The 25,143-nt window shown below is 38.2% G+C and overlaps 1 long non-coding RNA gene across 2 annotated transcripts in view; it reads right to left on the minus strand.

Moving 5' to 3' along the window:
- The window catches only part of LOC132651078 (uncharacterized), a 31,065-nt gene extending 29,318 nt beyond the window's left edge, over positions 1-1,747 (minus strand). For both annotated transcript variants that reach the window (XR_009588981.1, XR_009588980.1), the window contains exon 1: positions 1,304-1,747. This is a non-coding gene — a long non-coding RNA (uncharacterized LOC132651078). The remainder of the gene's footprint in view (positions 1-1,303) is intronic.
- Positions 1,748-25,143: the final 23,396 nt, after the last annotated feature.

Raw genomic sequence — 25,143 nt, forward strand, 5'->3', positions numbered from 1 at the left:
TCTCTCTGTGTCTGTCTGTCCTTGTCTCTGTTTCTCTGTCTCTATCTCTCTCTCTGTGTCTCTCTGTTTCTGTCTCTTTCTCTGTCTCTGTCTCTCTCTGTCTCAATCTCTCTGTCTCTGTCTCTCTCTCTGTCCCTGTCTCTCTGTATCTCTGTCTCTTTGGCTCTCTCTCTCTCTGTGTCTCTCTTTGTCTCTGTCTCTCTCTCTGTCTCTGTCTCTCTCTCTGCCTCTCTCTGTATCTCTGTGTCTCTCTCTGTGTCTCTCTCTGTCTCTGTCTCTCTCTCTGTGTCTCTCTATGTCTCTGTCTCTCTGTCTCTGTCTCCCTCTCTGCCTCTCTCTGTATCTCTGTCTCTTTCTCTCTGACTCTGTCTCTCTGTCTCTTTCTCTCTGACTCTGTCTCTCTGTGTCTCTGTCTCTGTCTCTCTGTCTCTGTCTCTCTCAGTCTCTCTGTCTTTCTCTGTCTCTGTCCCTGTCTCTCTGCCTCTGTCCCTGTCTCTCTGCCTCTCTCTGTATCTCTGTCTCTGTATCTCTGTCTCTGTCTCTGTCTCTCTCTGTCTCTGTCTCTCTCTGTATCTCTGTCTCTCTGTCTCTGTCTCTCTCTGTATATCTCCATCTCTGTCTCTGTGTGTGTCTCTGTCTCTCTCTGTCTCTGTCTCTCTGTGTCTGTCTGTCCCTGACTCTGTCTCTCTGTATGTCTGTCTCTGTCTCTCTGTGTCTATGTCTCTGTCTCTGTCTCTCTGTCTCTCTGTCTTTCTCTCTCTGTGTCTCTCTCTGTCCCTGTCTCTGTCTCTCTCTGTCCCTGTCTCTCTATCTCTCTCAGTCTCTCTATGTCTGTATCTCTGTGTCTGTCTCTCTCTCTCTGTGTATCTGTGTCTGTGTCTCTTTCTCTGTCTGTCTCCATCTGTGTCTCTGTGTGTGTCTCTGTCTCTCTCTTTCTGCATGTCTCCATCTCTGTCTCTGTATGTGTCTGTCTCTGACTCTCTGTGTCTCTATCTCTGTCTCTGTCTCTCTGTGTGTCTGTCTCTCTGTCTGTCTCTGTCTCTCTCTATCTCTGTCTCTGTCTCTGTGTCTCTGTCTCTCTGTTTCGGTCTCTGTCAGTCTCTCTCTCTGTCTCTGTCCCTGTCTCTGTCTCTGTGTCTCTGTCTCTCTCTGTTTGTCTCTGTCTCTCACTGTCTCTCTGTCTCTGTCTCTCATTGTCCATGAACCTCAAGCATTTAAGCTCATTTAAATATATTTGAATGTGTTTGATTATATTTAAATACACATATATTTAAATAAATTTGAATGTATTTAAATACATTACCCGATGTGCTGGAATGAGCTGTGGAGCTCAAAGAATGTCCTTCCAGGCCAGTCCCTCCCAGCTCCTCAGATGTCACCTCCTGGAGGTTGGTCTGATGGTAAGTGCTATCCCTCTGGATAACCTGCCTGAGGGGTCACACGGGGGTCCTTGTCCTATGACCTGGGTCACATGACGCTGCCGGGGAGGATGGCAAACATGTTATTAGTATGTTATAATGATGTGTTATAATGATGTGTTATCAGCTCCTTCCCTCTGGGCTCCGTCCACATGACCGATGGACTTGACCCTGTGTGCAAATCCTTCAGCCCTCTGTGCACTCATTCATTAATTCATTCATTCATTCATTCACTCCTTCATTCTCCTCCTCCTTCTCCTCTTTCTCCTCCTCCTTCTCCTTCTCCCCCTCCTCCTTCTCTTCCTCCTTTTCCTTCTCCATCTCCTCCTCCTCTTTCTCCTCCTCTTCCTCCTTCTCATCCTTCTCCTCCTTCTATTCATCCTTTTCCTTCTCCTCCTCCTCCTCTTTCTCCTCCTTCCTCTTCATTCTCCTTCTTCCTCCTCCTACTCTTTCTCCTCCTCCTCCTCCTCCTCGGCCTCCAGAATCCAGGAAGCATCTTAAAGTCTTGGGGAGACAGTTGAAAGGTCCGAGCCCCCGTCCTCACCTCCACCCCGGAGTGTCTGACTGTGACCCTCTCCTCACCTCCCTGCCCCCCTCACAGCGTTCTTCACCCACAAGGTGGAACACGAGAGTAAGACCCACAAAGGCAGGAGCTTCCAGAGGACCGGGACGCTGGCCTTCGAATGCGTCTACACCTCCAAGTGAGTCCAAACCCGGTGGGGGCTGCCGGCTAGGGGAGGGAGGAGAGGGGAGGGGAGAGGAGGGCAGTGATTCGGTTCCTGCAGCGTTCTGGAGCTCTGGGAAGCCAGAACGATGGTTCACAGAGCGAATCCGGGACTTGGCCGGGCCACACGGAGAGACCCTGTCTCGAAATAACTCACAAGCAATGCGGCAGCCTGGGAATTCTTTCTCTCTTTCTTTCCTTCCTTCTCTCCCTCCTTCCTCCCCAACTTCTTTCTCTCCCTTCCCTTTCCCTTCCTTCTTCTTTCCCTCCCTCATTCCCACTTTCCTTCCCTTCCTTCTTCTTTCCTTCCTCCCTTCCTCCCTCACTCCTCTTCTTCTTCATTCCCTCCCTCCTCCCTTCCTTCCCTCCCTCCTTCCTTCCTTCCTTCCCTCCCTCCTTCCTTCCTTCCTTCCTTCCTTCCTTCCTTCCTCCCTCCTTCCTTCCTTCCTTATCAAAAAGGGGCAGGCCAAAGGTAGCCCAAACAAATGCAAAAATCCAGGTACAAGATGCCTAGCATATCCTTAAATGCTAAAGGTGAAAGGGAGTTTATATAAAGTTTGGATACAAAGGCCCATCCCGTGTAAAAAAAAAAAAAAAGGCAAGCCAAAAAATAGCCACAACCAATGTAAAAGCAAAGTACAAGATGCCTAGGGTATGCTTAAATGCTAAAGGTAAGAGGGAGTTTAAATAAAGTTTGGCTATTAAGGCATAACTCCCCATTCTATATAAAAAGGGGGACAGGAAAAATAGCTACAACGTATATAAAAATCTAGGCCTAAACCTTCAAACAGGTACAAGATGCCTAGGGTCTGCTTAAACTCTAAACTAAAAAGGAGTTTATATAAAGTTTACCTAAAACATGCCTTTTCTGTTGCTCAAGGCAACCAGCTTGTCTCTCTAATGGGAGACCTCTCAGGAGATAGGTAGAAGCTTGGCCTAATGCAACACTTACCCAAGACTCCAAAAAAGATACTTTGATTTATCCAACCTTGTTTTTACTTCAACGTGATAATGATTGTATGTTCAATAATAATGGTAACTTATATTGCTGATCCCTTTACATGGAAACAACTCTCACCCTGACTGAGACATAAAAAATAATGTCTCCAGTCAAAACATCAATCATACATGGCCAATAAATCCTTGGCTATAATATCTTCAAAAAATTTCATTATGCCATTATTTAAATTTGCGTAAATAAAATTGGCTTACAGTCTAGTTTCATCCTGCACATTTCATACATTCATAATTTTAGAACTGTATGATGTTTGTGAGAAATTATATGTGTTCAGAACAAAAGGACTGGGCACTGGAGATGCTGGATCAAACCTGACAGAATCCTCTTTCCAGCATGCTGAGACCTTAACATATCTATTCCAGCATCTTGCATGTTCCAGCATTCTGCTTGTTCCTGCCTCAACTGCTTCAATTGCTGTTTCTCATCAATATTTCAATATTATTTGGTGATATTTGACAAAAAAGTGGGCTTCTTCTTCAGACTATGTTATCTGAACTGAAATTTCTAGGCTAGGTGTATGAGCGAACATACCTGTAGGGTAAGCAGTCAGTAGGCAGAGGCAGGAGGATCACATTGCCAGACACATTTTTAAGAAGGAATTTATGGTATTAATTTGTTGGTGGTCCCATCATTATTTCATTCATTCTTCATTCCTTCCGTCCTTTCTTCCGATTTATTTATTTATTTATCCACCCATTTATTTATTTATTTATTTATTTATTTATTTATTTATTCATTCATTCATTCATTACACAGTGTTCAGCCTACATGTACACCTGCAAGCCACCAGAGGGCACCAGATCTCACTATAGATGGTTGTGAGCCATCATGTGGTTGCTGGGAATTGAACTCAGGACCTTTGGAAGAACAACCAATGTTCTTGTCATATGAGCCCAACCCTGGTCCTACTTTGTTTTAGCTCATGTTCCATAAATTTTCTTAAACATAAATGAATGTGTAAGACATTAAGAAATGTCTTAATGATTCTTTACTATGGTCACACATAAGTTTGAACAAATACTGCTGAGTTCATCTCAAGAGCTCACGTCACCATGTGGTGAATTAAATTTATCATTGTGTTTTCAGGATGATAACTATTTCTTACCTATGACCACTAGGAAGCTGTAAGCTGCCTTAGCTGATCAAACTGGATGGATGAGTAAACAGCAGCTTTTAAGCCAGCCTTGAACTTGTGATCCTCCTGTCTCAGCCTTCTGAATGCTAGGGTTCCAGGGTTGGGCTGCTAAAGTGAGAACAATGAAGCAAATGATACATTTATCTGTTTGCGTGGGGGGGGGATTATCACATTTTTACATTTCCAAACTTTATATGCATGACATATCTCCCACTTTTAATAAAATATTAAAATGTGTCACTCTGTCATGTAGCCTTGACAATCCACAAATATGCCCTTGATTTTTTCTGTTGCCATCTGTTGCTGCTCAGGGGGCTAACTGGTTAGTCTGGTTTGTGGCCCCTTGGAGAAAACTAACTTTAAAATTTATTATTAGTATAATTTAAAGAGGTAGTGAGTGTTCTTTTTGGAGGGAGGGGAACTTTATTGATGATCCATAGTGTATTATTTTTTTCTTTGAAAATTTATTATTTGTAGAGTATTCTGCCTGCATACCAGAAAAGGGTGCCAGATCTCACTATAGATGTTTGTGAGCCACCACATGGGTGCTGAAAATCAAACTCAGGACCTTTGGAAGAGAAGCCTGCACTCTTAAGCTATGTGATGTCTCTCCAGCCCCATCATTTATTATTATTTTATTTTTTTAAATTTTTACTGATGTATTGTACATCCCTGTCATAGACCCCTCCCTTCTCTCCTCCTGGTTCTACACTCCCTGTTTCCCCTATCACCCCTCACCTGGCTCCTCAGAGAAGGGGATCACCCCTCCCCTGTGTCCACCCACCCATGCCACCATATCAAGTCGCATCAGGACTCAGTGCATCCTCTTCCCCTGTGGCACGGCAAGGTAGCCCCAACAGGGGAATGTGATAGAAAGCTAGCTTGTGAGTCAGGGTGCATTCATATGTATGTTGGTCCCGTTGTGTTTAAAAAACCTTGTTACCCTCGTGTCCTTCATCCCCTCTGGTGCTTACACTCTGCAAACAGAGTTCCTTGAGCCCTTGAGAAGGAATTGCTGGAGACATCTCATTTAGGGTGGAATGGTCTAAGGCCTCTCACTGTGAATCAATTGGTTTTGGGTCTCTGTATTTGTTCCCATCTGCTGCAGGAAGTTTTCTATGATGGCCGAGCAAGGCACTGATCTGTGAGTATGGCTGCTCCTTTAGCACAACTATAGCATTTACATTTCTCTGATGTCCCTGGCCTGTGTAGACTCAGGCTCCTGGCCACCCAAGCCATGTTGGATCAAGGTTCCTTTTCATGGAGTGAGATTCCTGAAACTCAACCAGATATTAATTGGTCACTTGCATGAAATTTGTGCCACAAGCACACCAGCAAAACTTGTACCCAGGTTACCATTGGAGAGTGAAGGGTGTATGGGTGAGTTGGTGTGTACTTTCCTCTTTAGGTGGACTGTGGTGAATGTTAAGGGGAATGTGAGCACCCACAAGCACGCATGCCATGTCTTCAATATCTTATATATTGTTGAAAAAGCAGGCACTTGAGAATAACTATAAAGTTATGCTCCAAGAATCTGACATTTGGTGGAAATTAAACTTTCAGGAATTAGCATGGCACCTCTTCATTTTCCTAGTTCCATTGTATCCTGTTATTTTCAGGTATTTCAGACCGAACAAAAAACATCTGTTCAGGCTGGAAATGGACTGTAGTTTCCAGGTTAGATATAGCAGTAGCATAAAATTAGGTCAGTGGTGAACTATACTTATCTGTATGCATTATTAAAAACATTTAGATTGCAACATGTTTATATTCATGAATAGACTTACATGTATTATAGGGATTTTATGTAGATAATTCACAATATGATTGCCGAAAACTCTCTCAAAAATTTACTGTTATTTCATCAACTTACTTCTTTTATATTTATCCTCCTTCATAATTAGAGTACCTCCCTGGTTTATCCCAATCAGATCAATTGTACCTGCCATTGTATTGTGTCCCTCCCTACCATGCTTTCTTGTTTCTACAGTCATTCCATGATGAATACTCACAAACCAACATTTGGAGCTAGATGCCCAAGAGTAGAGAATGAAAGATATTTGTCTTCTGGATATGAGTTACCTAAATTATATTTTTCTTACTTACATCTATTTATATGTATGATATTTATCATGTTAAACATACTTATGAGTTTCCATATCCTACCTATTGTGAACAGAATAGCAGAGCACCAAGGGCAAGGCCATGGTGGCTGTGGAGGTCTTCCACAATGAAGGCGACTGAGCAAGTATTTGTAGAGTGGGATGTCGAGTCATTTTTATGTATGTCAAGGAAAAGAGAGCAGGGTCAGGCATCAGATTCATATTTCTGTTTAGAAAATTCTCTACTCTGATTTCTGGGATGGTTCAAGCTGTTTAATAGACATCCCACCCCTTTACAGAGATTGATTTTCATGCCTGTTCTGTAGAAGAATCTCATATACCACCCAAATCTTCTTAAACTCCCAAAAATAACAAAGAGAACAAGTATTTAGTTCATGTACTATTTATATCAATTACTATCATATAATTACATTTCGAATATGTATACTGTCCACACATTAATAAGTAACATGCATAACTTACTAAAATATGTTTTTAACAGCAGTTTTTATTCTGAAATGAATGTCTGTGATTGAGAGACAAAGTGAGGGGCTCTTATTTTTCTTTAAATACACATTTCAGAAAAAGTTACTTTAAAGTAGGTAAATGATTTAATTTTAGTATGCTAATGGGTTTCATTAGAGAACTAATACATCAAAATGATCAATTTTTATTTGCTAGTTTTTGTTTTTCAAATGTCTCAAAGAGTTTTTATTAGGTCTTAGGAAAATAATGTAGCACTTTGGGAAAAAGATGCACACCAACAGCCCTGCACTGGAGGCCAGGATGGAGAAGACCTCCACAGCCACCATGGCCTTGCCCTTGGTGCTCTGGTAGACAGGGATGAAAGTGACCCAGACACTAAGGAACACCAGCATGCTGAATGTCAGGAACTTGGCCTCATTGAATGTGTCAGGCAGGTTCCTCACTAGGAAAGCCACAGTGAAGCTCCCTAGGGCCAGGGTTCCTAAGTATGCCAGCACACAGTAGAAAGCAGTAGCTGAGCCCTTGTTGCATAAAATGATGACATGAGCATGTTCAGAGTGTATATCTGTGTCAATATAGGGAGGAGAGGTTCCCAGCCAGACTCCAGAGAGAATAAGTTGAATCAGGACACAGATGGGGATGACAGCATTATAGATGCCTGAGACAAACAACCTTCTCATTGTTCTCCCAGGTTTCACGATCCTAAAGGCCAGAATTACAGTTATAGTTTTTGCCAAAACAGTGGAAATAGCCAACGTGAATACAAGTGCAAATGTTATTTGTTGCAGTATGCAGGAGACAGTGTTTGGGCGTCCAATGAAGAAAAAGGAGCAGAGGAAGCAGAAGAGGATGGAGATGAGCAGGATATAGCTGAGAGTCTTGTTATTGGCCTTAACAATGGCTGATTCTCGGTGTTTAAGGAAGATCCCCAAAACTATAACTGTGCTTACAGAGAAGAACAGAGCTGTGCAGGCCAGAGCCATGCCCAGAGGATCCTCAAAGGATAGGAATGTCACTGCCTTGGGTAAACACTGGTTTCTCTCAGGGTTTGGGTAGTCTTGACTTAGGCAAGCACTACACTCTTGCTGATCTGTGCGGAGTAAGTGAATCAACATTTCAGTTTATACATGTATTTACACATTGCACATTTAATTCATAAGAGTTCTTTTCAATGATTTGTATAGCCTGGCATATTCGGCTTCATGATAGTGCCAAAATCATGAACTCTTTATGAATCACAATCTATTGTTTTTCTTGATACTTAATAATAAGTTTTGTTTAAAGAATTTATTACTATTTGTCTAAGGCAATTAAAGTGAAATCTATATTACTCATATTCAGAGAAAGTAAAACTGTCAAGTAATCCTTCAGCCGCTTTTTAAATTAAGTGATTTAAATTACTAAGTATAGTATTTTGATCACATCAGTGTATCCAAATGCACTTCCCTGATTACACCATCATGAGTTCTTCTCATTTTTCTTGCTACTCACAGTTTCAGTAGATATTTATTACCCTGCTTCTACATATTTTTTCCAAGGTACCATGTGAAGAAGTTAGATCCCACATCCATGGCCTATGAAACAATTCTGATTTGGTGGTAAGCATACAAAACTTGCATCAACAAATTGCAGCTCTAAGCTCAGATCAACCTGTACCTATCTCAGCTGTAGAAGTTGCAGATACATTTCTAAATTCTTTGGCATTCTTTAACTCAGTACAGAACTCTTTGTCTTTTCATTATAATTCCAGAGTAATCCTAGGAATTGTTCTAATTTCCACACTTGTTTTTCTGGTCATCTCCAAAAGACTAAAAAAAGCCCTATATGTCACAGAGGTCTATAAATCTTTAAATCATTACATCATAAAGGGGAAAATGGCACAGTAAGATTCACTGGAGTTGGTGACAGTCATTTACTTTGCTTGATGTAATTCCAGCAAAGCTGAGCAGATTGTTAAAATCACTGTTATTCTAACTTTTTAGATATTTTTTCTGTGTGTTTCCTTACTAGTGGTTTTCTGCGCTATGATTCCATTTGTTTTTTTCTACAAAAATTTATGTCTGAGTCTTTTTATGAAAATCCAAAACTTAACTTTATGTGTACACTGTTTGTAAATTTTCTTTCTGCCTGGGACATCATTAAGCACAGATAAGCATATTAGATATGAGGCCATTATTTCAGAAGTTTTCTTGGGGTATCTTCCCCTAAACAGTATTTTGGTGCAGAGTAAACAAGGCATTATGCAAACCCTGAGAGGCCAGGAGATTCAGTTATAGATTTAAGACTTCCTTTCATTTTAGGTTTAGAGCTCCCTGAAAATATAGTTTAAAAATAGGAGGTCATAGAGGATACACTCCTGATGGAATAAAACTCAGTAAATAGGACAGATTGACTAAAATAAACTTTTTCTACTTAATAGCATGATGATGATGCATATAGTAAAAGGAGTTATTTATTAGTATTTGCTATTCATACAAAGACCTGTTAAAGTATTTTCTGTTTTTCTGGACTGCACTCATACTACAAACAATGCCAGTCTAAAAGCAAACTGTCATACATTAAATATGTTTTCTTTGCAGGAGACCTTTTTTTTTGATTTCTTAAAGTAGAGTCATGGGCTTATAATACTATCTTTTCTGTTTGTATTTTTTAATTGTTGCTGAACTTGTAACCCTGGATAAGTAATGAAAAAAATCAAACACCTACTCTGTACCACTTGTATAATCATTAGTCTGTGTTTGAACTGTGAAACTTGTATAAATACAGAAGGACCTTTTTGATAGTAAATCAGAGCTACAGAAATGTCTGAATTTTAAATGTCAATTGAGATTCCCTTGACCACTGAACCTGACTCACTCCCTTCCCTTACTGACCCCTCATATAGCATATATGCTGTGGAGAACCCTGCTTGCAAACATACTCCAACTCTCTTTTTCATGCTGAGGATGGCCTCACAGAAAGGTTCCTGGTACAGGCTCACAGAGAATGAACTGCCAACAAGAAAGCATTCATGGGACAGATATGTGCTCTCTGCACATATGTAGTAGTTGTGCAACTTGGTCCTCATGTGGGACTTCTAAGAGCACATGTGTAACCATTGTGCAGATTGGTCTTCATAGGGGGGCACCTATCAGCAAGATCAAAGCTCTCTCTGACTCTTTTGCCTGCCATTGGATTCCTTTTTGATAATTAGACTGCCTTGTGTAGTCTCAATAGCAGAAGTTGTGCATAGTCTTATTGCAAATTTATATGGCAAGGCTGGTTTTATATCCAAGGGAGGCTTCTTTTTTTCTGAAAAGAAAGAGAGGAAGGGCACATGGGTTGGCAGGTGAGGTGACAGAGAGGGACTAGGAGGAAAAGTGTGATTAGATGCTGCAGTAGTACATAAACAAATTAATTAATAATCCATTAAAAAGAAATAGTAAGATTGTAATAGAAATGAATGAAACAGAAACAAAGAAAATGCAAGTGTTAACTAAAGGAAGAGTTGGTTCATTCTGAAGATAAACAAAATTGACAGACTCTTGTCTCAAGTAAATCAAAGAAAGAAATAGAGGACTCAAATTAGTAGAATCAGAAGTGACGGAAAAACATTACTACAGAATCCAAAGAAATTCAGAATATTCTACGGGAACATTTAAATATATATATATATATATATATTATATATATATATATATCAGAATGCTTAAAATGCACATGAAATGGGTAAGTTTTATGCCCAAGCAACCATGATTCAAACATGAATTCAACTTTTATTCAACAGCCTAAATAGACCTAAACAGACTCATGAGGAAATTCAACGCTCACAAAAGCATCTTACCAAAAAAGAAATTAAGGAAGGCTGAAAGATTACAAAAGGAGACTCCAATATGTTGGAGACCAGAATGCACCATAACTGAAGGGTAGAGGATCGGAGTCCCAAAGACCATCGAGCAGGTCCAGGGGTAGCAAACTATGGTGCAGTCAGCCCTTCTACATACTCCAGTGAGTTTGGACTCCCAGGGTCTCTCAGCTGTAGCAACCAGACCTCAGATTCCTCCTGCTCCCCTGAGGTCAACATCAGGATTACTGGAACAGCATCCCATCCACCAAGCCACAGTTCCTTTGGTCAACCTGTGGACCTCAGGAAAACAAGAGAAACACAGGGATCCCAGATCCAATATGGCAGAGCAGAGAGGAATCTGCATACAAGGAACACAGTTTTAGGCAGGCCTATAAGCTGCAGCCCAGCTTTCTTCTGATTAGCCCCCACTGTTGTCACCTTGGCCTGGAGCCCTTTGGGGCATCTGCATATGCTCAGTGTTCATGACCAGTAGCAGTACCTGCACCCCAAACATCGGGGCTCGCATGCATGCACACTCCCTGACCTTCAATTCACATGCCCCCATTTTTTTTTTTTTGCTCACTACATGGCCTGTTCACTGCCCTTCAAGACACTGGCATCTGAATTGCCAGCACCCATTCTTGAGCCACTGCACATTCCTCATCTTCCTGAACACTACACTAGACTCCAAAGACAGGCTGGTCCAGTCTTTGGTGCAGGTTCCAGGAACAAACAGCTAAGGCTACAGAAAACCACATGGCAAAAGTCTAGCATAAAATAACAGTCAACAAAAATCAGGACACCATGGCCCCACCAACCCCCCCAAAAAAAAACAATGTATATACTAATGTAGCTGTAACACAAGAAAATGACCTTAAATCTATGCTTATTCAAATATTTGTGGCATATGAAGAGGAAAACAACTAATCTCTCAAAGAAATACAGGCAAATACAACAAAAGAGAGGCCATCATAGACAGGAAACCACAATCAAACAGGTGAAGGAAATACAATTATCCATGACCTTAGAAAATTAGAATTAATTAAGAAACCACAAACAAAGAAAACTGGGGATGGAACACTTAGAAAAGTGATCGAGTACCATAGAGATAAGCATCACCAACAGAATACAAGAAATTGGGGAAAGAATCTCAGGCGTTGAAGATGTAGTTGAAGTAATTGGTAAATCTCTCAAAGGAAAGAAAAAGTATAGTTTCTGATGCAAAACATTCAAGACATCCAGGACACCGTGAAAAGATGAAACCTAAGAATAATAGCAATAAAATAAACAGATGATTCCAGGCTCCAAGGTCCAGAAGCTATTTTCAATAAAATCATAGAAGTTTCACCAACCTTAAGAAAGAGATAGCTTTAAACATAAGAGCAGCTTACAGAACACCACATATTCTAGACCAAACAAGAAAATACTTGTGCAACATAATAATCAAAACACTAAATCTACCCAATGAAAAAAAATAAAAGCAGCAAGGAAAAAGGCCAAATAAGATATAAAGGCAGACCGATCAGAATCACACCAGACTTCCCAAAAGAGACTATGAAAGCCAGAAGGGCCTCAGTGGATGTCATGCAGACACTAGGAGACCACAGATGCCAGCAAAAGTGACCCAGCAAAAGTTACAGTCAACACAAATGGAGTAAACAAGATGTTCCATGACAAAACTAAATTTAAACAATATCTTTGCAGCATCCAGACCTAGAGAAGCTACTAGAAAGAAAACACCAACCAATGAGATAATCTAAACCCAAGAAGCACAGGATATAGATGACATCACAACAAAAAAATCAAGAAAACACAAGTACACAAACATACCATCAGCACCAATTCCACAATAACAAGAACTAACATTCATTGGATTTTAATATCTACCAACATCAATAGACTAAACACTACAAGAAAAAGACATATTCTAACAGAATGGTTACAGAAACAGGATTCAACATTCTGCTGAAAACATGAAACACTTCAGCCATAAAGATAGACACTAACTTGAAGTAAAGTGCTAGAAAAAGATTTTCCAATCAAATAGGCTGAAGGAGCAAGTGGCAGTAGCATCCTAATATCTAATCAAATAGATTTTTAAAAAATATTAATTAAAAAAGATTGGGAAGGATACTTCAAATTCATCGAAGAAAAATCCACCGTTAGGACATCAATATCTTGAAAAACTATGCCCCATATACAAGGGCACCTGCACTGTAAAAGAAACATTCAAGCTGAAATCACACATCAGTCCCAACTTAGTAATAGTGGGAGACTTCACCACCACACTCTCACCAATTGACATATCATTGAAACAGAAGCTAAATAGTGATAGTGAAGATTACAGAGGTCATGAATCAAATGGATCTAAGGGATTTCTACAGAAATTTTCACCTAGACACAAACAAATATGCTTTCTTCTCTGCACATCACGGATCCTTCTCCAAAACTGACCACAAAGTCAGGAACAAAGCAAATCTCAAAAGATACAAGAAGACTGACATAACCCTTGAATCCAATCACACTACCATGTTCTAGAGCTGGACCTCAGCTATGACAAAAAGAGCAAAACACCTGCACATATATCAAACCTGAACAACTCTCTACTCAATGACAGGTGTGTCGTGGAAGAAATAAAGAAAGAAATTAAAGATGTTCAAGAATTAATTGAAAATGAAGGTGCAACATACCGAAACTCCTATGACAAAATGAATGCTGTGCTAAGAGGAAAGTTCATAGTTCTTCATAAAGGAACTTGAGACATCTCATACATGCAATTTAATGACACACCTGAAAGATCCAGAAAAGATACAAAAGATACAGACACACCCAAGAGGAGTAGATGGCTTTAAATAATCAACCTCAGTGCTGAAATCAATATACTAAAAACAAAATGATTCAAAGAATCAACAAAACCATGAGCTGGTTCTTAGAGAAAATCAACAAAATAGACAATCTCTTAGCTAAAGTAACTAAAAGGTAGAAAGACACTATCGAAATGAACAACATAAAAAATGAAACATGTATGTAAGGACACACACCAAGAAAATTAAAAGAAAAGTCTTACCTCAAAAGTCTATATGTCACAAAAATTTTAAATCTGTATGGAATACACAATTTTCTTAATAGAGTCCACTTGCCAAAGTTAAATCAAGATCAGGTAAATAAATTAAATAGTCCTATCTCTCCTAAGATAATAGACGCTGTAATAAAAAAATCCCCATCAAAAAAGCCCAGGTCCAGATGGTTTCGGCAAAGAATTCTACCAGACATGCAAAGAAGAGGAAATACCAATATTCTTCAAACTATTCCACAAAATAGAAACAGAAGGAACATCACCAACCTCATTGTATGAGGCCACAGTCACGTTGATACCTAAACCACACAAAGATCCTACAAAGAAATGAACTTCAGACCAGTATTGCTTATGATCATTGGTGCAAAACTACTCAGTAAAATTCTTGAAAACTGAATCCAAGAATACAACAAAAATATTATCCACCATAACCAAATAGGCTTCATCCCAGACATGCTGGGGTGGTTCAGTCTACAGAAATCTATCAATGTAATCCACCACATAAACAAACTGAAGAGAAAAAAAAAGACATGATCATTTCCCTACATGCCAAAAAACATCTGACAAAATCCAACACCCATTAATGTTAAAAATTTAGGAGAGATCAAGAATAGAAGGCACATACCTAAACATAGTAAAAACAATATGCAGCAAGCCTATAGCCAACATCAAACTAAACAGAGAGGAACTTAAATCTATCCCACTGAAATCAGGCATGAGGCACGACTGCCTGCTCTCTTGATATCTCTTCAACATAGTATGTGAAGTCATATATCACACTGCAAGGAATTTAACCTATGGTAGCACTAGATCTCAGAATATAACGAATATTTAATCTTTCAACATTTTAGTGTTTTCAATAAATCATAAAATGTTTTGTTTGTTATCCAGTTGTCTAACGGTTGGCCTTTTTGAATATGATAAAAAAATAGTAGATTCTCATCGTTATATTAATGTATTTTCATTTTGACTTTTTACTTTCTTATGAAAATTTTCATTTTAAAAAGAACATAATTATCTCACTATACCTCTTCTTGTTCTTTGCCAAGAACATCTTCTTGAGCCACTTTATATCTATTCTCTCTCAAATTCATGGCCTCTTGTTTATTATATGTTTAGTTGTGTGTGTGTTTGTTTGTATTAAAAATAAAACATGCACATGCCATATGAAGTTACTTGTCTATGTTAACACACATTTGACCATAACCCTAAACAGGCAACCATATTTTTATTTACATCAACTTTCTTTTTCTACTATTGTTGATACTGAAGATGACAAATGTAAGTGTTGTAAATGCAGTTCAATTTCTCATGCATTCAAGAAACAATCACACATGTACTTTTCCTGGAGTTATCTTCAGGCAAAAATCATTAGGTTTGTTTATTGCAGAAATAAAAATCAATTCTGGACCAGTGGAGATCTCGCAATTAATGGGGAACCTATACCATGGAGATAGCCATGTCATGCACCAAAAGGCAGGGTTTTTTTTTTAGTAGTTTTCATATGACACAATAGCAAGAGAATTGCCACTCAAATCTTCACACATTTTGTGGCATCAGCAGTGATTACTAATGGATTCAGGGATGAGGGAAAGAGACATGGAGAACAGCATTGCATTATGACACCATAGTCAGTTTGTAACTTTCCCCTTCTACATTCCCAAGCAGTTGAGGATAGGTGTTATTTTTCTACCTGTCTGGTTGGAAATGTGCCACTCCGGACAAAATACACAAGAAAAACAGCAAACGGGTCTTTCTTCTTGTAGAACTTTCCAGAATCCTGGACCACAGCTCTGTGTACATACAGATTGAGGAGTCTGAAGGCAACACAGAAAAACTGTTCATAATATTGAACATTAATTTAAAATACTTTAGGCTAAACAACTTAAATGTACATACTCTATGTAAAGTGTATGTATTTTTTGTGTGTGTTTAAGTTTTTTATAATTTTTTATTTTTTTATATTAATCACAAGCTCAGTATCCAAGTGGGTTACCCTAGCAAAGGGAACAGTGACTATCTCTGACATGAACTCAATGACTGGCTTTTTGACCTCCCCCTTCCCTCTGAGGGAGGAGCAGCCTTGGTAGGTGACAGACGAGGACACTGCAGCCAGTCCTGAAGATACCTGAAAAGCTAAGGTCAGATGGAAGTGGAAGAGGACTTCTCCTATCAGTGGACTTGGAAAGGGGCAAAGAGGAGATGAGGGAGGGACAGTGGGATTGAGAGGGAATGAGGGAGGGTTTATGACTGTGATACAAATTAAATTATATGTATTTAAGGGGAACTCCGAGGTTATCATATGTGAGTGTAGAATGGAGATTTGAAGTTAGCTCACTTCCTATTATTAAGTGTTCAACAACCATTTATGGTGATCAAACTGTGACTCACTTCTGCCTCACCTATGTGAAATGTATAAGGCATCCACATATTCTCTCCTCTGAGGCAGCAACTCAGAACTCATTTATTGTATGAATTATGGAAGGGTTGGATTGTCAGACAGAAAACCCAACACTCTCGCCTCATCTGTTTCTACCTTTACATTTCCAGTCATATATTAAAACCCACACACTCTGATTCAGCTGAAAAAGGAAGCTCAATTTTCTCATGAAAGATTGTTTGGCCATTGGTGAATTATAATATATTTCTGTGATGTTTACCCATGACTCCCAGTGGTAGGAATTATACTGTACCTTTCCTTTCAAACGTTAGAGACATCATCACATAGGATTTTTACCAATTGCATTCTTAGTTAATCACAATAACTACTAAACTAATACAGTTTTAGTTCATTATATTTTAGAAATTGTGTAGGACAGGAAATATTTCTATCTTTCCTTAGACATCTCATCTGCCTTGATTTGGATTCAGTTTCTGTCTCATAAATATGTCTATATTAACAGTATTATGCTTGTAGATAACTGGCTCAGCAGTTAAGAGTGCATATCGCTCTTGCATAGAAATATGAGTTCAGTTCCAAACATACGTATTGGGCAGCTCATATACATTGGTTCCAGAAATGTCTTTTATCAAAATCCATAATTATTTCTTGTTTATGCTACCTCAAAATCTTGTAAAACTATTGATATGCTTGTGTTGGAGTTGTGTGAATGGAAGGATGCATTGAGCTTCAGCTTGCCTGTATAATTAACATATGTGACTATATAGATAAGTTTGTATCCATGTGTGTGTTATCATGTGTGTGTGTTTACATGTGGTAACACCCACAAACATGCCTATATATAACCATGAACACTCATTCATTCATTCATTGCATCATCAATGAACACAAGCATTCAGGTTCAATTCATCTAATTCTGGCTAAGGAATTAGATGACATTATGTGTGCGTCTGTAGGTGTACTTATTTGTGTATGTAGACATTATATATATTTGAAATACTGGTTTATTTCAGATTTAAAGTCATCATACAGAAATAAAGGGATTACTAAGTATGTAATGCTCTTGCCACATAAGCATGAAAGTCTGAATTTAATCATGATGAAGGGATGAAAAGAAAGTTTGGGTGCAAAAAACATGCCTGTAATCCAAGCTTTATGATCATGAAGACAGAGAGAGTACATAGGTAATACTGTCCACTGAGCAGAGCAAAATCAGAAAGTAAGGGTTTCAGAAAGATATCCTATTTAAAAAGAAAGTGGACAGCAACTGAGGAAGATAATCACAGTTAACTGTGGCCTTAACCAGCACATGTGTTCATATGCATGAATACCCACAAACAAACTCACAGTCACAACAGAGATAAGAGCTTGAAATTTCACAACAGGAACTCAATGACTGGCTCTTTGGTCTCCCCACCCCCGAAGGGAGGAGCAGTCCTGTTAGGCCACAGAGGAGGGCTTTGCAGCCAGTCCTGAAGATACCTGATAAAACAGGATCAGATGAATGGGGAGGAGGTCCCCCCTATCAGTGGACTTGGAAAGGGGCACGGTGGAGATGAGGGAGGGAGGGAGGGACTGGGAGGGAATGAGGGATTGGGACACGGCTGGGATACAGAGTTAATAAAATGTAACTGATAAAAAATAATAATAAAAGAAATTTCACAATATATATTACACAATCAAGTTTATAATTCTTTACAAATAATTCCCTTTATATTAAATGCTGAAAATTTTTCCAACCTGATTAAAATTGTTTGGCCATTGAATCAGAACTTCATTGATGAAAAAGCCTTGGTCTTGTGGACTCTTGAAGACAAATTCTCCCACTTTAAGTATTAATGAATTTTGCTTACTATATGCAATAAAGTTTTGTATATCATATGTTTCCATGACATTCTTGTTCTCATCAAAGCTTATTTCATCTCCAGCAGCATTTGTCACTTTAATTTTCCTCAAAAATGGATGCAGCTGAAGAGAGACAAAATTTTATATGAGTGGCCCACACAGATTACTGGTTGACCTTTAAGAGAAATTCATTTTCCCTCTCTCTGATATGGGTTTCTTTTTAAAGGTGCTTAGTTTGTTTAGGAGTCTCCCCAGTTGTATAGCAAGATTAAAATTATTTCCCTTTGAAGTAATGCTAGAGTTACTAAACACAAGTAGAAATATCATTTATGAGAGAGAAGATAGTGTAGTGTGTAACGTGTCCTTAGTTGGAAAAAGGTCCTGTGTCTTTCTCCAGCACCAGAAAAAAATATTTCCATTTAAAAGATGGATATTTGAAGAGGATTCAAAATGGTGGTGCCCAGTCCACATGGTTTCTGAGTGCTAGGACTCTAGTGACTCCACAGCAAGTAAGAGGCTGTGCTGTGGACCCCAAAACACCAATGTCTATGCTTCTCAGCTTTAATGTACACTAGAAGGAAAACTCCAAGCAAATAAAGTTAACCACACCCAAGAAAACAAATAAGATATAAAAAAACACCATTGCTGCAAAACCAAAAGGAGAGAAACACAGAAACTCACTACAACCATAAAAATCAAAATTACCAGCACTAGCAAACATTAGTTATTAATATCACTCAACATTAATGGATTCAATTCCTCAAAAAAAAAAAAAAAACCACAGACTAACAGAATAGATGCATAAGTAGGACTGCTGCAAACAAGAAACACATCTTAACAAAAAAAGAGGACATTACCTCAGAGTGAAGGGCTGGAAATAGCTTTTTCAAGGAAATGGACCCAAGAAGCAAATTGAAAGAAGCCATCCTGATATCTAATAAAAATAAACTTTTAACTGAATTTACTCAAAAGATATGGGAAAGGATGCATATCATAGTAAAATGATACATATCATATCAAAAATCCACCAAGATGATGTTTCAATTCTGAATATTTTGCTTCAAACACAAAGGCACCTACATTTGTAGAAGAAGCATTACTAAAGCTTAAATAATACACTTATATGTCCACAGTAATAGTGGGAGACTCCAAAACACCGCACTAACCAAAGGACAAATCATGAAAACAGAAACTAGATAGAGAAACAATCAAACTAACTAATGATCAAATCAAATGGATTCAACAGATATCTACAGAATTTTCACCCAAACAAAAAAGGATATACCATCTTCTCAGCACATCACAGAAACTTCTTCAAGATTGCCCATTAACTTGGTCAGAAAGCAAGCCTCAACAAGTATAAGAAATTTGTAATAACACCTTGTATCTTATCAGACCACCATGGATTAAAGCTAGAGTTCAATAACAATGGAAACAATAGAAAACCTATAAAACTAATGGAAACTGAATGACTCAGTAATCATTGGGTCAGGGAAGAAATAAAGAAAGAAAATATAGATCTTCTAGAATTCAGTGAAAATGAAGAGACAACATACCTAAACTTCTGGGACACAATGAAAGCAGTGCTAAGGAGAAGGAAGGTTCATAGCATTAAGTGCCTTTCTAAAAAGAATTACGGAATTCTCATAGCAGCAATTTAAAAGTACATGTAAAAGCTCTAGAACAGACTGAAGTAAACATCTAAGAGGAGTAGACAGGAGGAAATAATCAAACTCATAGCTGAAGTTAGTGTCAAAGAAAAAAAAAATGGGAACAATACAAAGAATCAGTGAAACCAAGAGCTGTTTTTTTGAACATCAACAAGATAGACAAAGCTCTAGAGAAGCTAACAAAAAGGGAGAGAGATAGTATCCCAATAAACAAAATCAGTTATGAAAAGGGAGTGTAACTCCAAAGAAGCATTAGGTCTTATTTCAAAAGACTGTATTCTACAAGTTTGGAAAATCAAAAGGAAATGGAAGATTTTCCTGATATATGTCACTTGCCAACATTAAATTAAGATAAGGTAAGCAGTTTAAACAGTCCTATAACCTCTAAGAAAATAGAAGCTGTCATTAGAGATCTCCCAACCAAAAAATCCCAGAGCCAGATGGTTGTAGCATGGAATTCTACCAGACTTCCAAAGAGGACCTCATTCCAACACTCCTGAAACTATTCCACAAAATATAACAGAAGGAATATTGCCAAATTCATTCTATGAGGCTACAGTTACTCTAATACCTTAAACCACACAAAGACCCAACAAAAAAGAAAATTTCAGAGCCATTTCCCTTACAGACTTATATGGAAAAGTACTCAATAAAATACTAGAAAACCAAACCAGGATCACATCAAATACATCATCCACCATGATCAAGTAAACATCATCACAGGAATGTGGGGATGATTCAACACATTTAAATCCATCTCTGTAATTCACTGGAAGAAAAAAAATAAACATGTTTATCTCATTAGATGCAAAAAAATGCCTTTGATAAAATCAAGCACCACTTCATGATAAAAGTTCTGTAAAGATCAGGGTTACAAGGCCCATACATAGACATAATAAAGGTAATATACAGCAAGCAGATAGCCAAAATCAAATTAAATGGGGAAAAATTCAAAGCAATTATACTAAAATCAGGGACAAGACAAGGCTGCCCACTCTCTCTATGTATCTTCAATGTAGTACTTGAAGTTATAGCTAGAACAGTAATATAACTAAAAGAGATCAGGGGGTCCAAATTGGAAAGGAAGAAGTAAAAACATCCCTATTTACAGATGATGTACTATTATATATAAGTGACCCCAAAAGTTCTACCAGAAAACTTATACAGCTGATAAACCACTTCAGAAAAGTGGTTGCTTTAAAATTAACTCAAAAGATCAGTAGTGGCCTGAATACAAATGAGAAATTGGCTGATAAGAAAATTGGGGAAATAGCATCCTTCAGAACAGCCAGAAATAATATCTTGGTGGAACTCTCCCCAAGCAAGAGAAAGACTTCTGTTACAGGAACTTCAAGTCTCTGAAAAAAGAAACTGAAAAGATATCAAAAGATGGAAAGAGCTCCCATGCTCATGGCTCGGTAAAATTAACATAGCAAAAATGACCATATTAGCAAAAGCAATCTATATATTTAATATAATTCCTATCCAAAAAACAACACAATTCATCACAGACCTTGAAAGAACAATTCACAATATTATATTGAAAATAAAAAAAATAATAATAACCCAGCATTTCTGTGCAATAAAAGAACTTCAGGCCACAGAGGAAGACAATGCAGTCAGTCTCGATGAGACCTGATATGCTAGGGACAAAGGGAAGGGAAAAATGACCCCCCATCAGTGGGCTTGAGGAGGGACATAAGAGGAGATGAAGGAGGGAGTGTGGTGCTGTGACAACACATGCTGACAAGGACGTGGAGAAAAATAACCCTCCTCTATTTTTCATGGGAGTACAAATTTGGACCACTATTTTGCAAATCAATCTGGTGCTTTCTCAGAAAATTGGGAACAGTTCTACCTCAAGAACCATCTATAATCTTCCTGGACATATAACAAAGATACTTCACCATAAATGGACATTTGCTCAACTGTATACATTAAGCTTTATTTGTAATAGAAAGAATCTGAGAACAAATAGGTGTTCCTCTACCAAAGAATGGGTAAAGAAAATATGGTACATTTACACTACTCAGCTATTAAAATCAAACAAATCATGAAATTTGTAGGCAATTGGGTGGAAATAGGAATGATCATCCTGAGTGAGGTAACCCATGGCCAGAAAGACACATATGCTATGTATTCCCTTATAAGTGGATATTAGCCATATAATAACCACACTACTAATCATGGACCTAAAGAAACTAAGTAACAAGAAGGGCTCAAGGTAGGACCTTCTTAAATCTCACTCAGATGGGGAAATTAAATGGACAGTGAAAGAGGAAATATAGAGGGAATTGGACAGGAGAGGTTGTGTGGAGTGAGATGAGGGAAAGCAGATATGAGGAGAATTGGGAGGCAAGGTTTAAGGGCCTGGAGACAAAGGGTGAAAGAAGGTTGGGGAAATCATTGAGACAAACTGTTGAGATGGGTCAGGCTACAGGCTACAGGGAGGATATGGGGATGTCTCTAGCTGAGCCTTCCATCAGTGTGGGAGTTGAGAGTGTAGAAAGCCCCCTTCTAGCCAGGAAGGACCTATAGTGGTGGGAAGGAAATACCAATTTACCTAAAAACCTCCCAAACAAAATTTATCTTAACTCCACGATGGACAAAGACAAAGATACAGTAGGTCTGATGGAATGAAAAATTAATACCTGCCCCAATGTGACACCCACCCCATGGGAGATAGCCAATCCTTGACAACATTAATGATATGTGCTATGTTTAGGGACAGGAGCCTAACTTAACATTTCTCTAAGAGCCTCCTCACCCTTAGCAGTTAATCGAATCACATGCTGAGACTCACAGTCCAGCATCTCACAGAGCTTGAAGAGTCTCATGTAAGAGTGGTTGGGAAGGATAGAAGGAACCCAAGTGGACTAGAATGCTGCAAGAATACAGAGTAAAGTGACCTACATCCACCGGGGCTTTATACTTGGAATGGAACTAGGTGCAATACATATATGTAAATGATGGGATGTTGGATCTTCATGTGGGTCCCTTAGTAAGTTGAGCAGTTGTACCTTAGTAAGTTGTGAGTAGCCATGTATGTGCTAACAACGACACTTGGGTCCTCTGCATGTGCAGCAAGTACATGTAACACTGAGTCATCCTCCAGTATGATTCAATTACATATCTAACTTAATACAATGGGTAAACAGTTCAGCTACTGAGACATGATATTGTGTTACCTAATTAACAATGTGTGTTATAAAGGTTGCTTAGGTGCTAAGTTATTTGTACACAGGACATACTAACTTAGATAATATCACATCTCTAGAAAGCTATATTCACAAACTGTGTCAGTGTTTATGCCAAATATTATTGTTTTACATGATACTCTAAATTACACAGTGCATTCTATGTTCAGAATTCATTTTATTTATTTTTGAATGGATTTAAAGTCCAATTGACTTGTCCAACAAACTTCTTCATGGCACCCTATTTGAATGTGACCATCAAGGCTCATATATATAAATGAATCCCATGTTTATATCTTGTCAGTTTAAAACCCAAACACATCCATCTACCACTAATACACAGAGATAGTGCCTAAGCTTATGAGCACTGTGTTCTAACATTTAATAATAGAAACACAGTCTTGGTTTTTCCTTCATTTTAAGTAATTAAGAATGAAGAAATTATGAAAGCCATTACTTTTCAGTTACTTATGTCACTTGCACAGGCTATTAATTTTATGGTCTTCTGTCATTAAATATAGATTGAATTTTACGTGAAATAGCAGCTTTGGATATGGTCATTATATCTAAAGCTTATTTCAATGGGTATTTTCCAAGAAAATATAAATTTTGATTATTGAACTTGCTATATTTTGACATTAATCACATATTTATATTCAGAATTTCATGTTAGGTTAGGAAACATTTGTTTAAACACATTCTAATTTAATGTCTTCAAATCTGTGCTTTCAGTTCCAAAATCATCTCAGATAATTGTATACATATATAGATATACTATGACAAACACTTTTGCATTTTAAAATATTCTTTTAATTATAAGAAGAAAATGCTTTCTTGGTTAACCACAATAAATTGCTTACCAATAATATGTGATCCTGGTGATTCCCTTGCTTATGAATGAGGCTTACCTGCCATGGTAGAATCTCACCCTTGTTTCTGTCATCCATAGGTCCCATTTCAGTTTTGGTCAACAGCATTTTATGGAGGGCATGGGCCACTGCATATACTGCATTCCATATAGAATAGCTGGGCTCAGAAGTAGTCATCACATCATTTATTTCATCCCCAGTCTTTAGGGAAATATTTGTTGGACAGGGTTTAAATTTTTCACATAGAAAACCAAGAGGTGAACAATCAAAATTGTCAACCCAGAATTTAGAGAAGTAAGAATCTCCTGGGTACTGGGAGGGTGTAAGTGCCTCAAGAAAGTGCTTGAAGCCAGGGATACTTCTCCTCTTTGAAAACGAGAAGCTTCCTCTGAAAGCATATATCCAAAAATTCCTGTCATTGAATGTAGATTCTAAATATGTCAGGTGTTGCTTTGCCATGATCCACACCTTTCTTCTTAAAAAATTTTTAATGTATGGGAGGGAGATCACCAAGTCATCCATATTACCATAGAATAAAATCACATTTACTTGTATATGTTGGTATAAGTTCAGCAATCCATAATCATAAAATATTCTAAATTTTGAGTTATCAGACAGTTTTTCTGTAAAAGCCACACAGATATCTTCTGAAACAATCTTTATTGTTAGGTCTGAGAGAAACTCCCTTCCTCTCCCATCATCAGACACAATTAGCCCCAGCCACCTCCAGCCAAAGTGGAGCAATAAAGAGATCAACCCTTGGGTTAGAGCTCTGTCTTTAGGAGACATCTGATAAAGGGTTGGGAATGTATCTTTGTCACTTAGCATGGAATCAAAGGTACCATATGTGACCTGAAGAAGCAAAGGAATAAAAAAGGTGATTCTTGAGTTTCACATATTTGGAATCATCACCTGGAGGGAGGAAGTGAGTTCATTCTTTGCATATGAGAATCAAAGGACAGAATATTGGTGAGGAGCTGTCTTCTCTGAGATTAGCTTGTCTCTCTAATCACGTGATGGAATATGTTTTTTTTTCAAGTACCATGAGCTCCAACGTTACTAAGGTATCTGGAGTAAACAATATTCTGTTCACTGTCTTTGAAAGACCTGATAGATCTCCTTTGTTGCAATGACAATGCAACAGAGTTATCTAATGTAGTGAAAGACTGCAGAAAGCACTACCAAGTACTTTCTGGTCATATAACACCATATTTCTCAGAACCTTCAGCTTTAGAAAAGCAAATAGAGAAAGAGAGTGACAAAATTTTTAGAGATTCAGTTACCTAAGTTAAAATGGTACAAGTTGTAAAGATCTGAAATCACATTTCCAGGAGTTACTGCATCATTCCTGTCTAATGATAGATTTGACTGAGAAA

This window comes from Meriones unguiculatus, assembly GCF_030254825.1.
Source record: "Meriones unguiculatus strain TT.TT164.6M chromosome 13 unlocalized genomic scaffold, Bangor_MerUng_6.1 Chr13_unordered_Scaffold_39, whole genome shotgun sequence".
Classification (NCBI taxonomy): Eukaryota; Metazoa; Chordata; class Mammalia; order Rodentia; family Muridae; genus Meriones; species Meriones unguiculatus.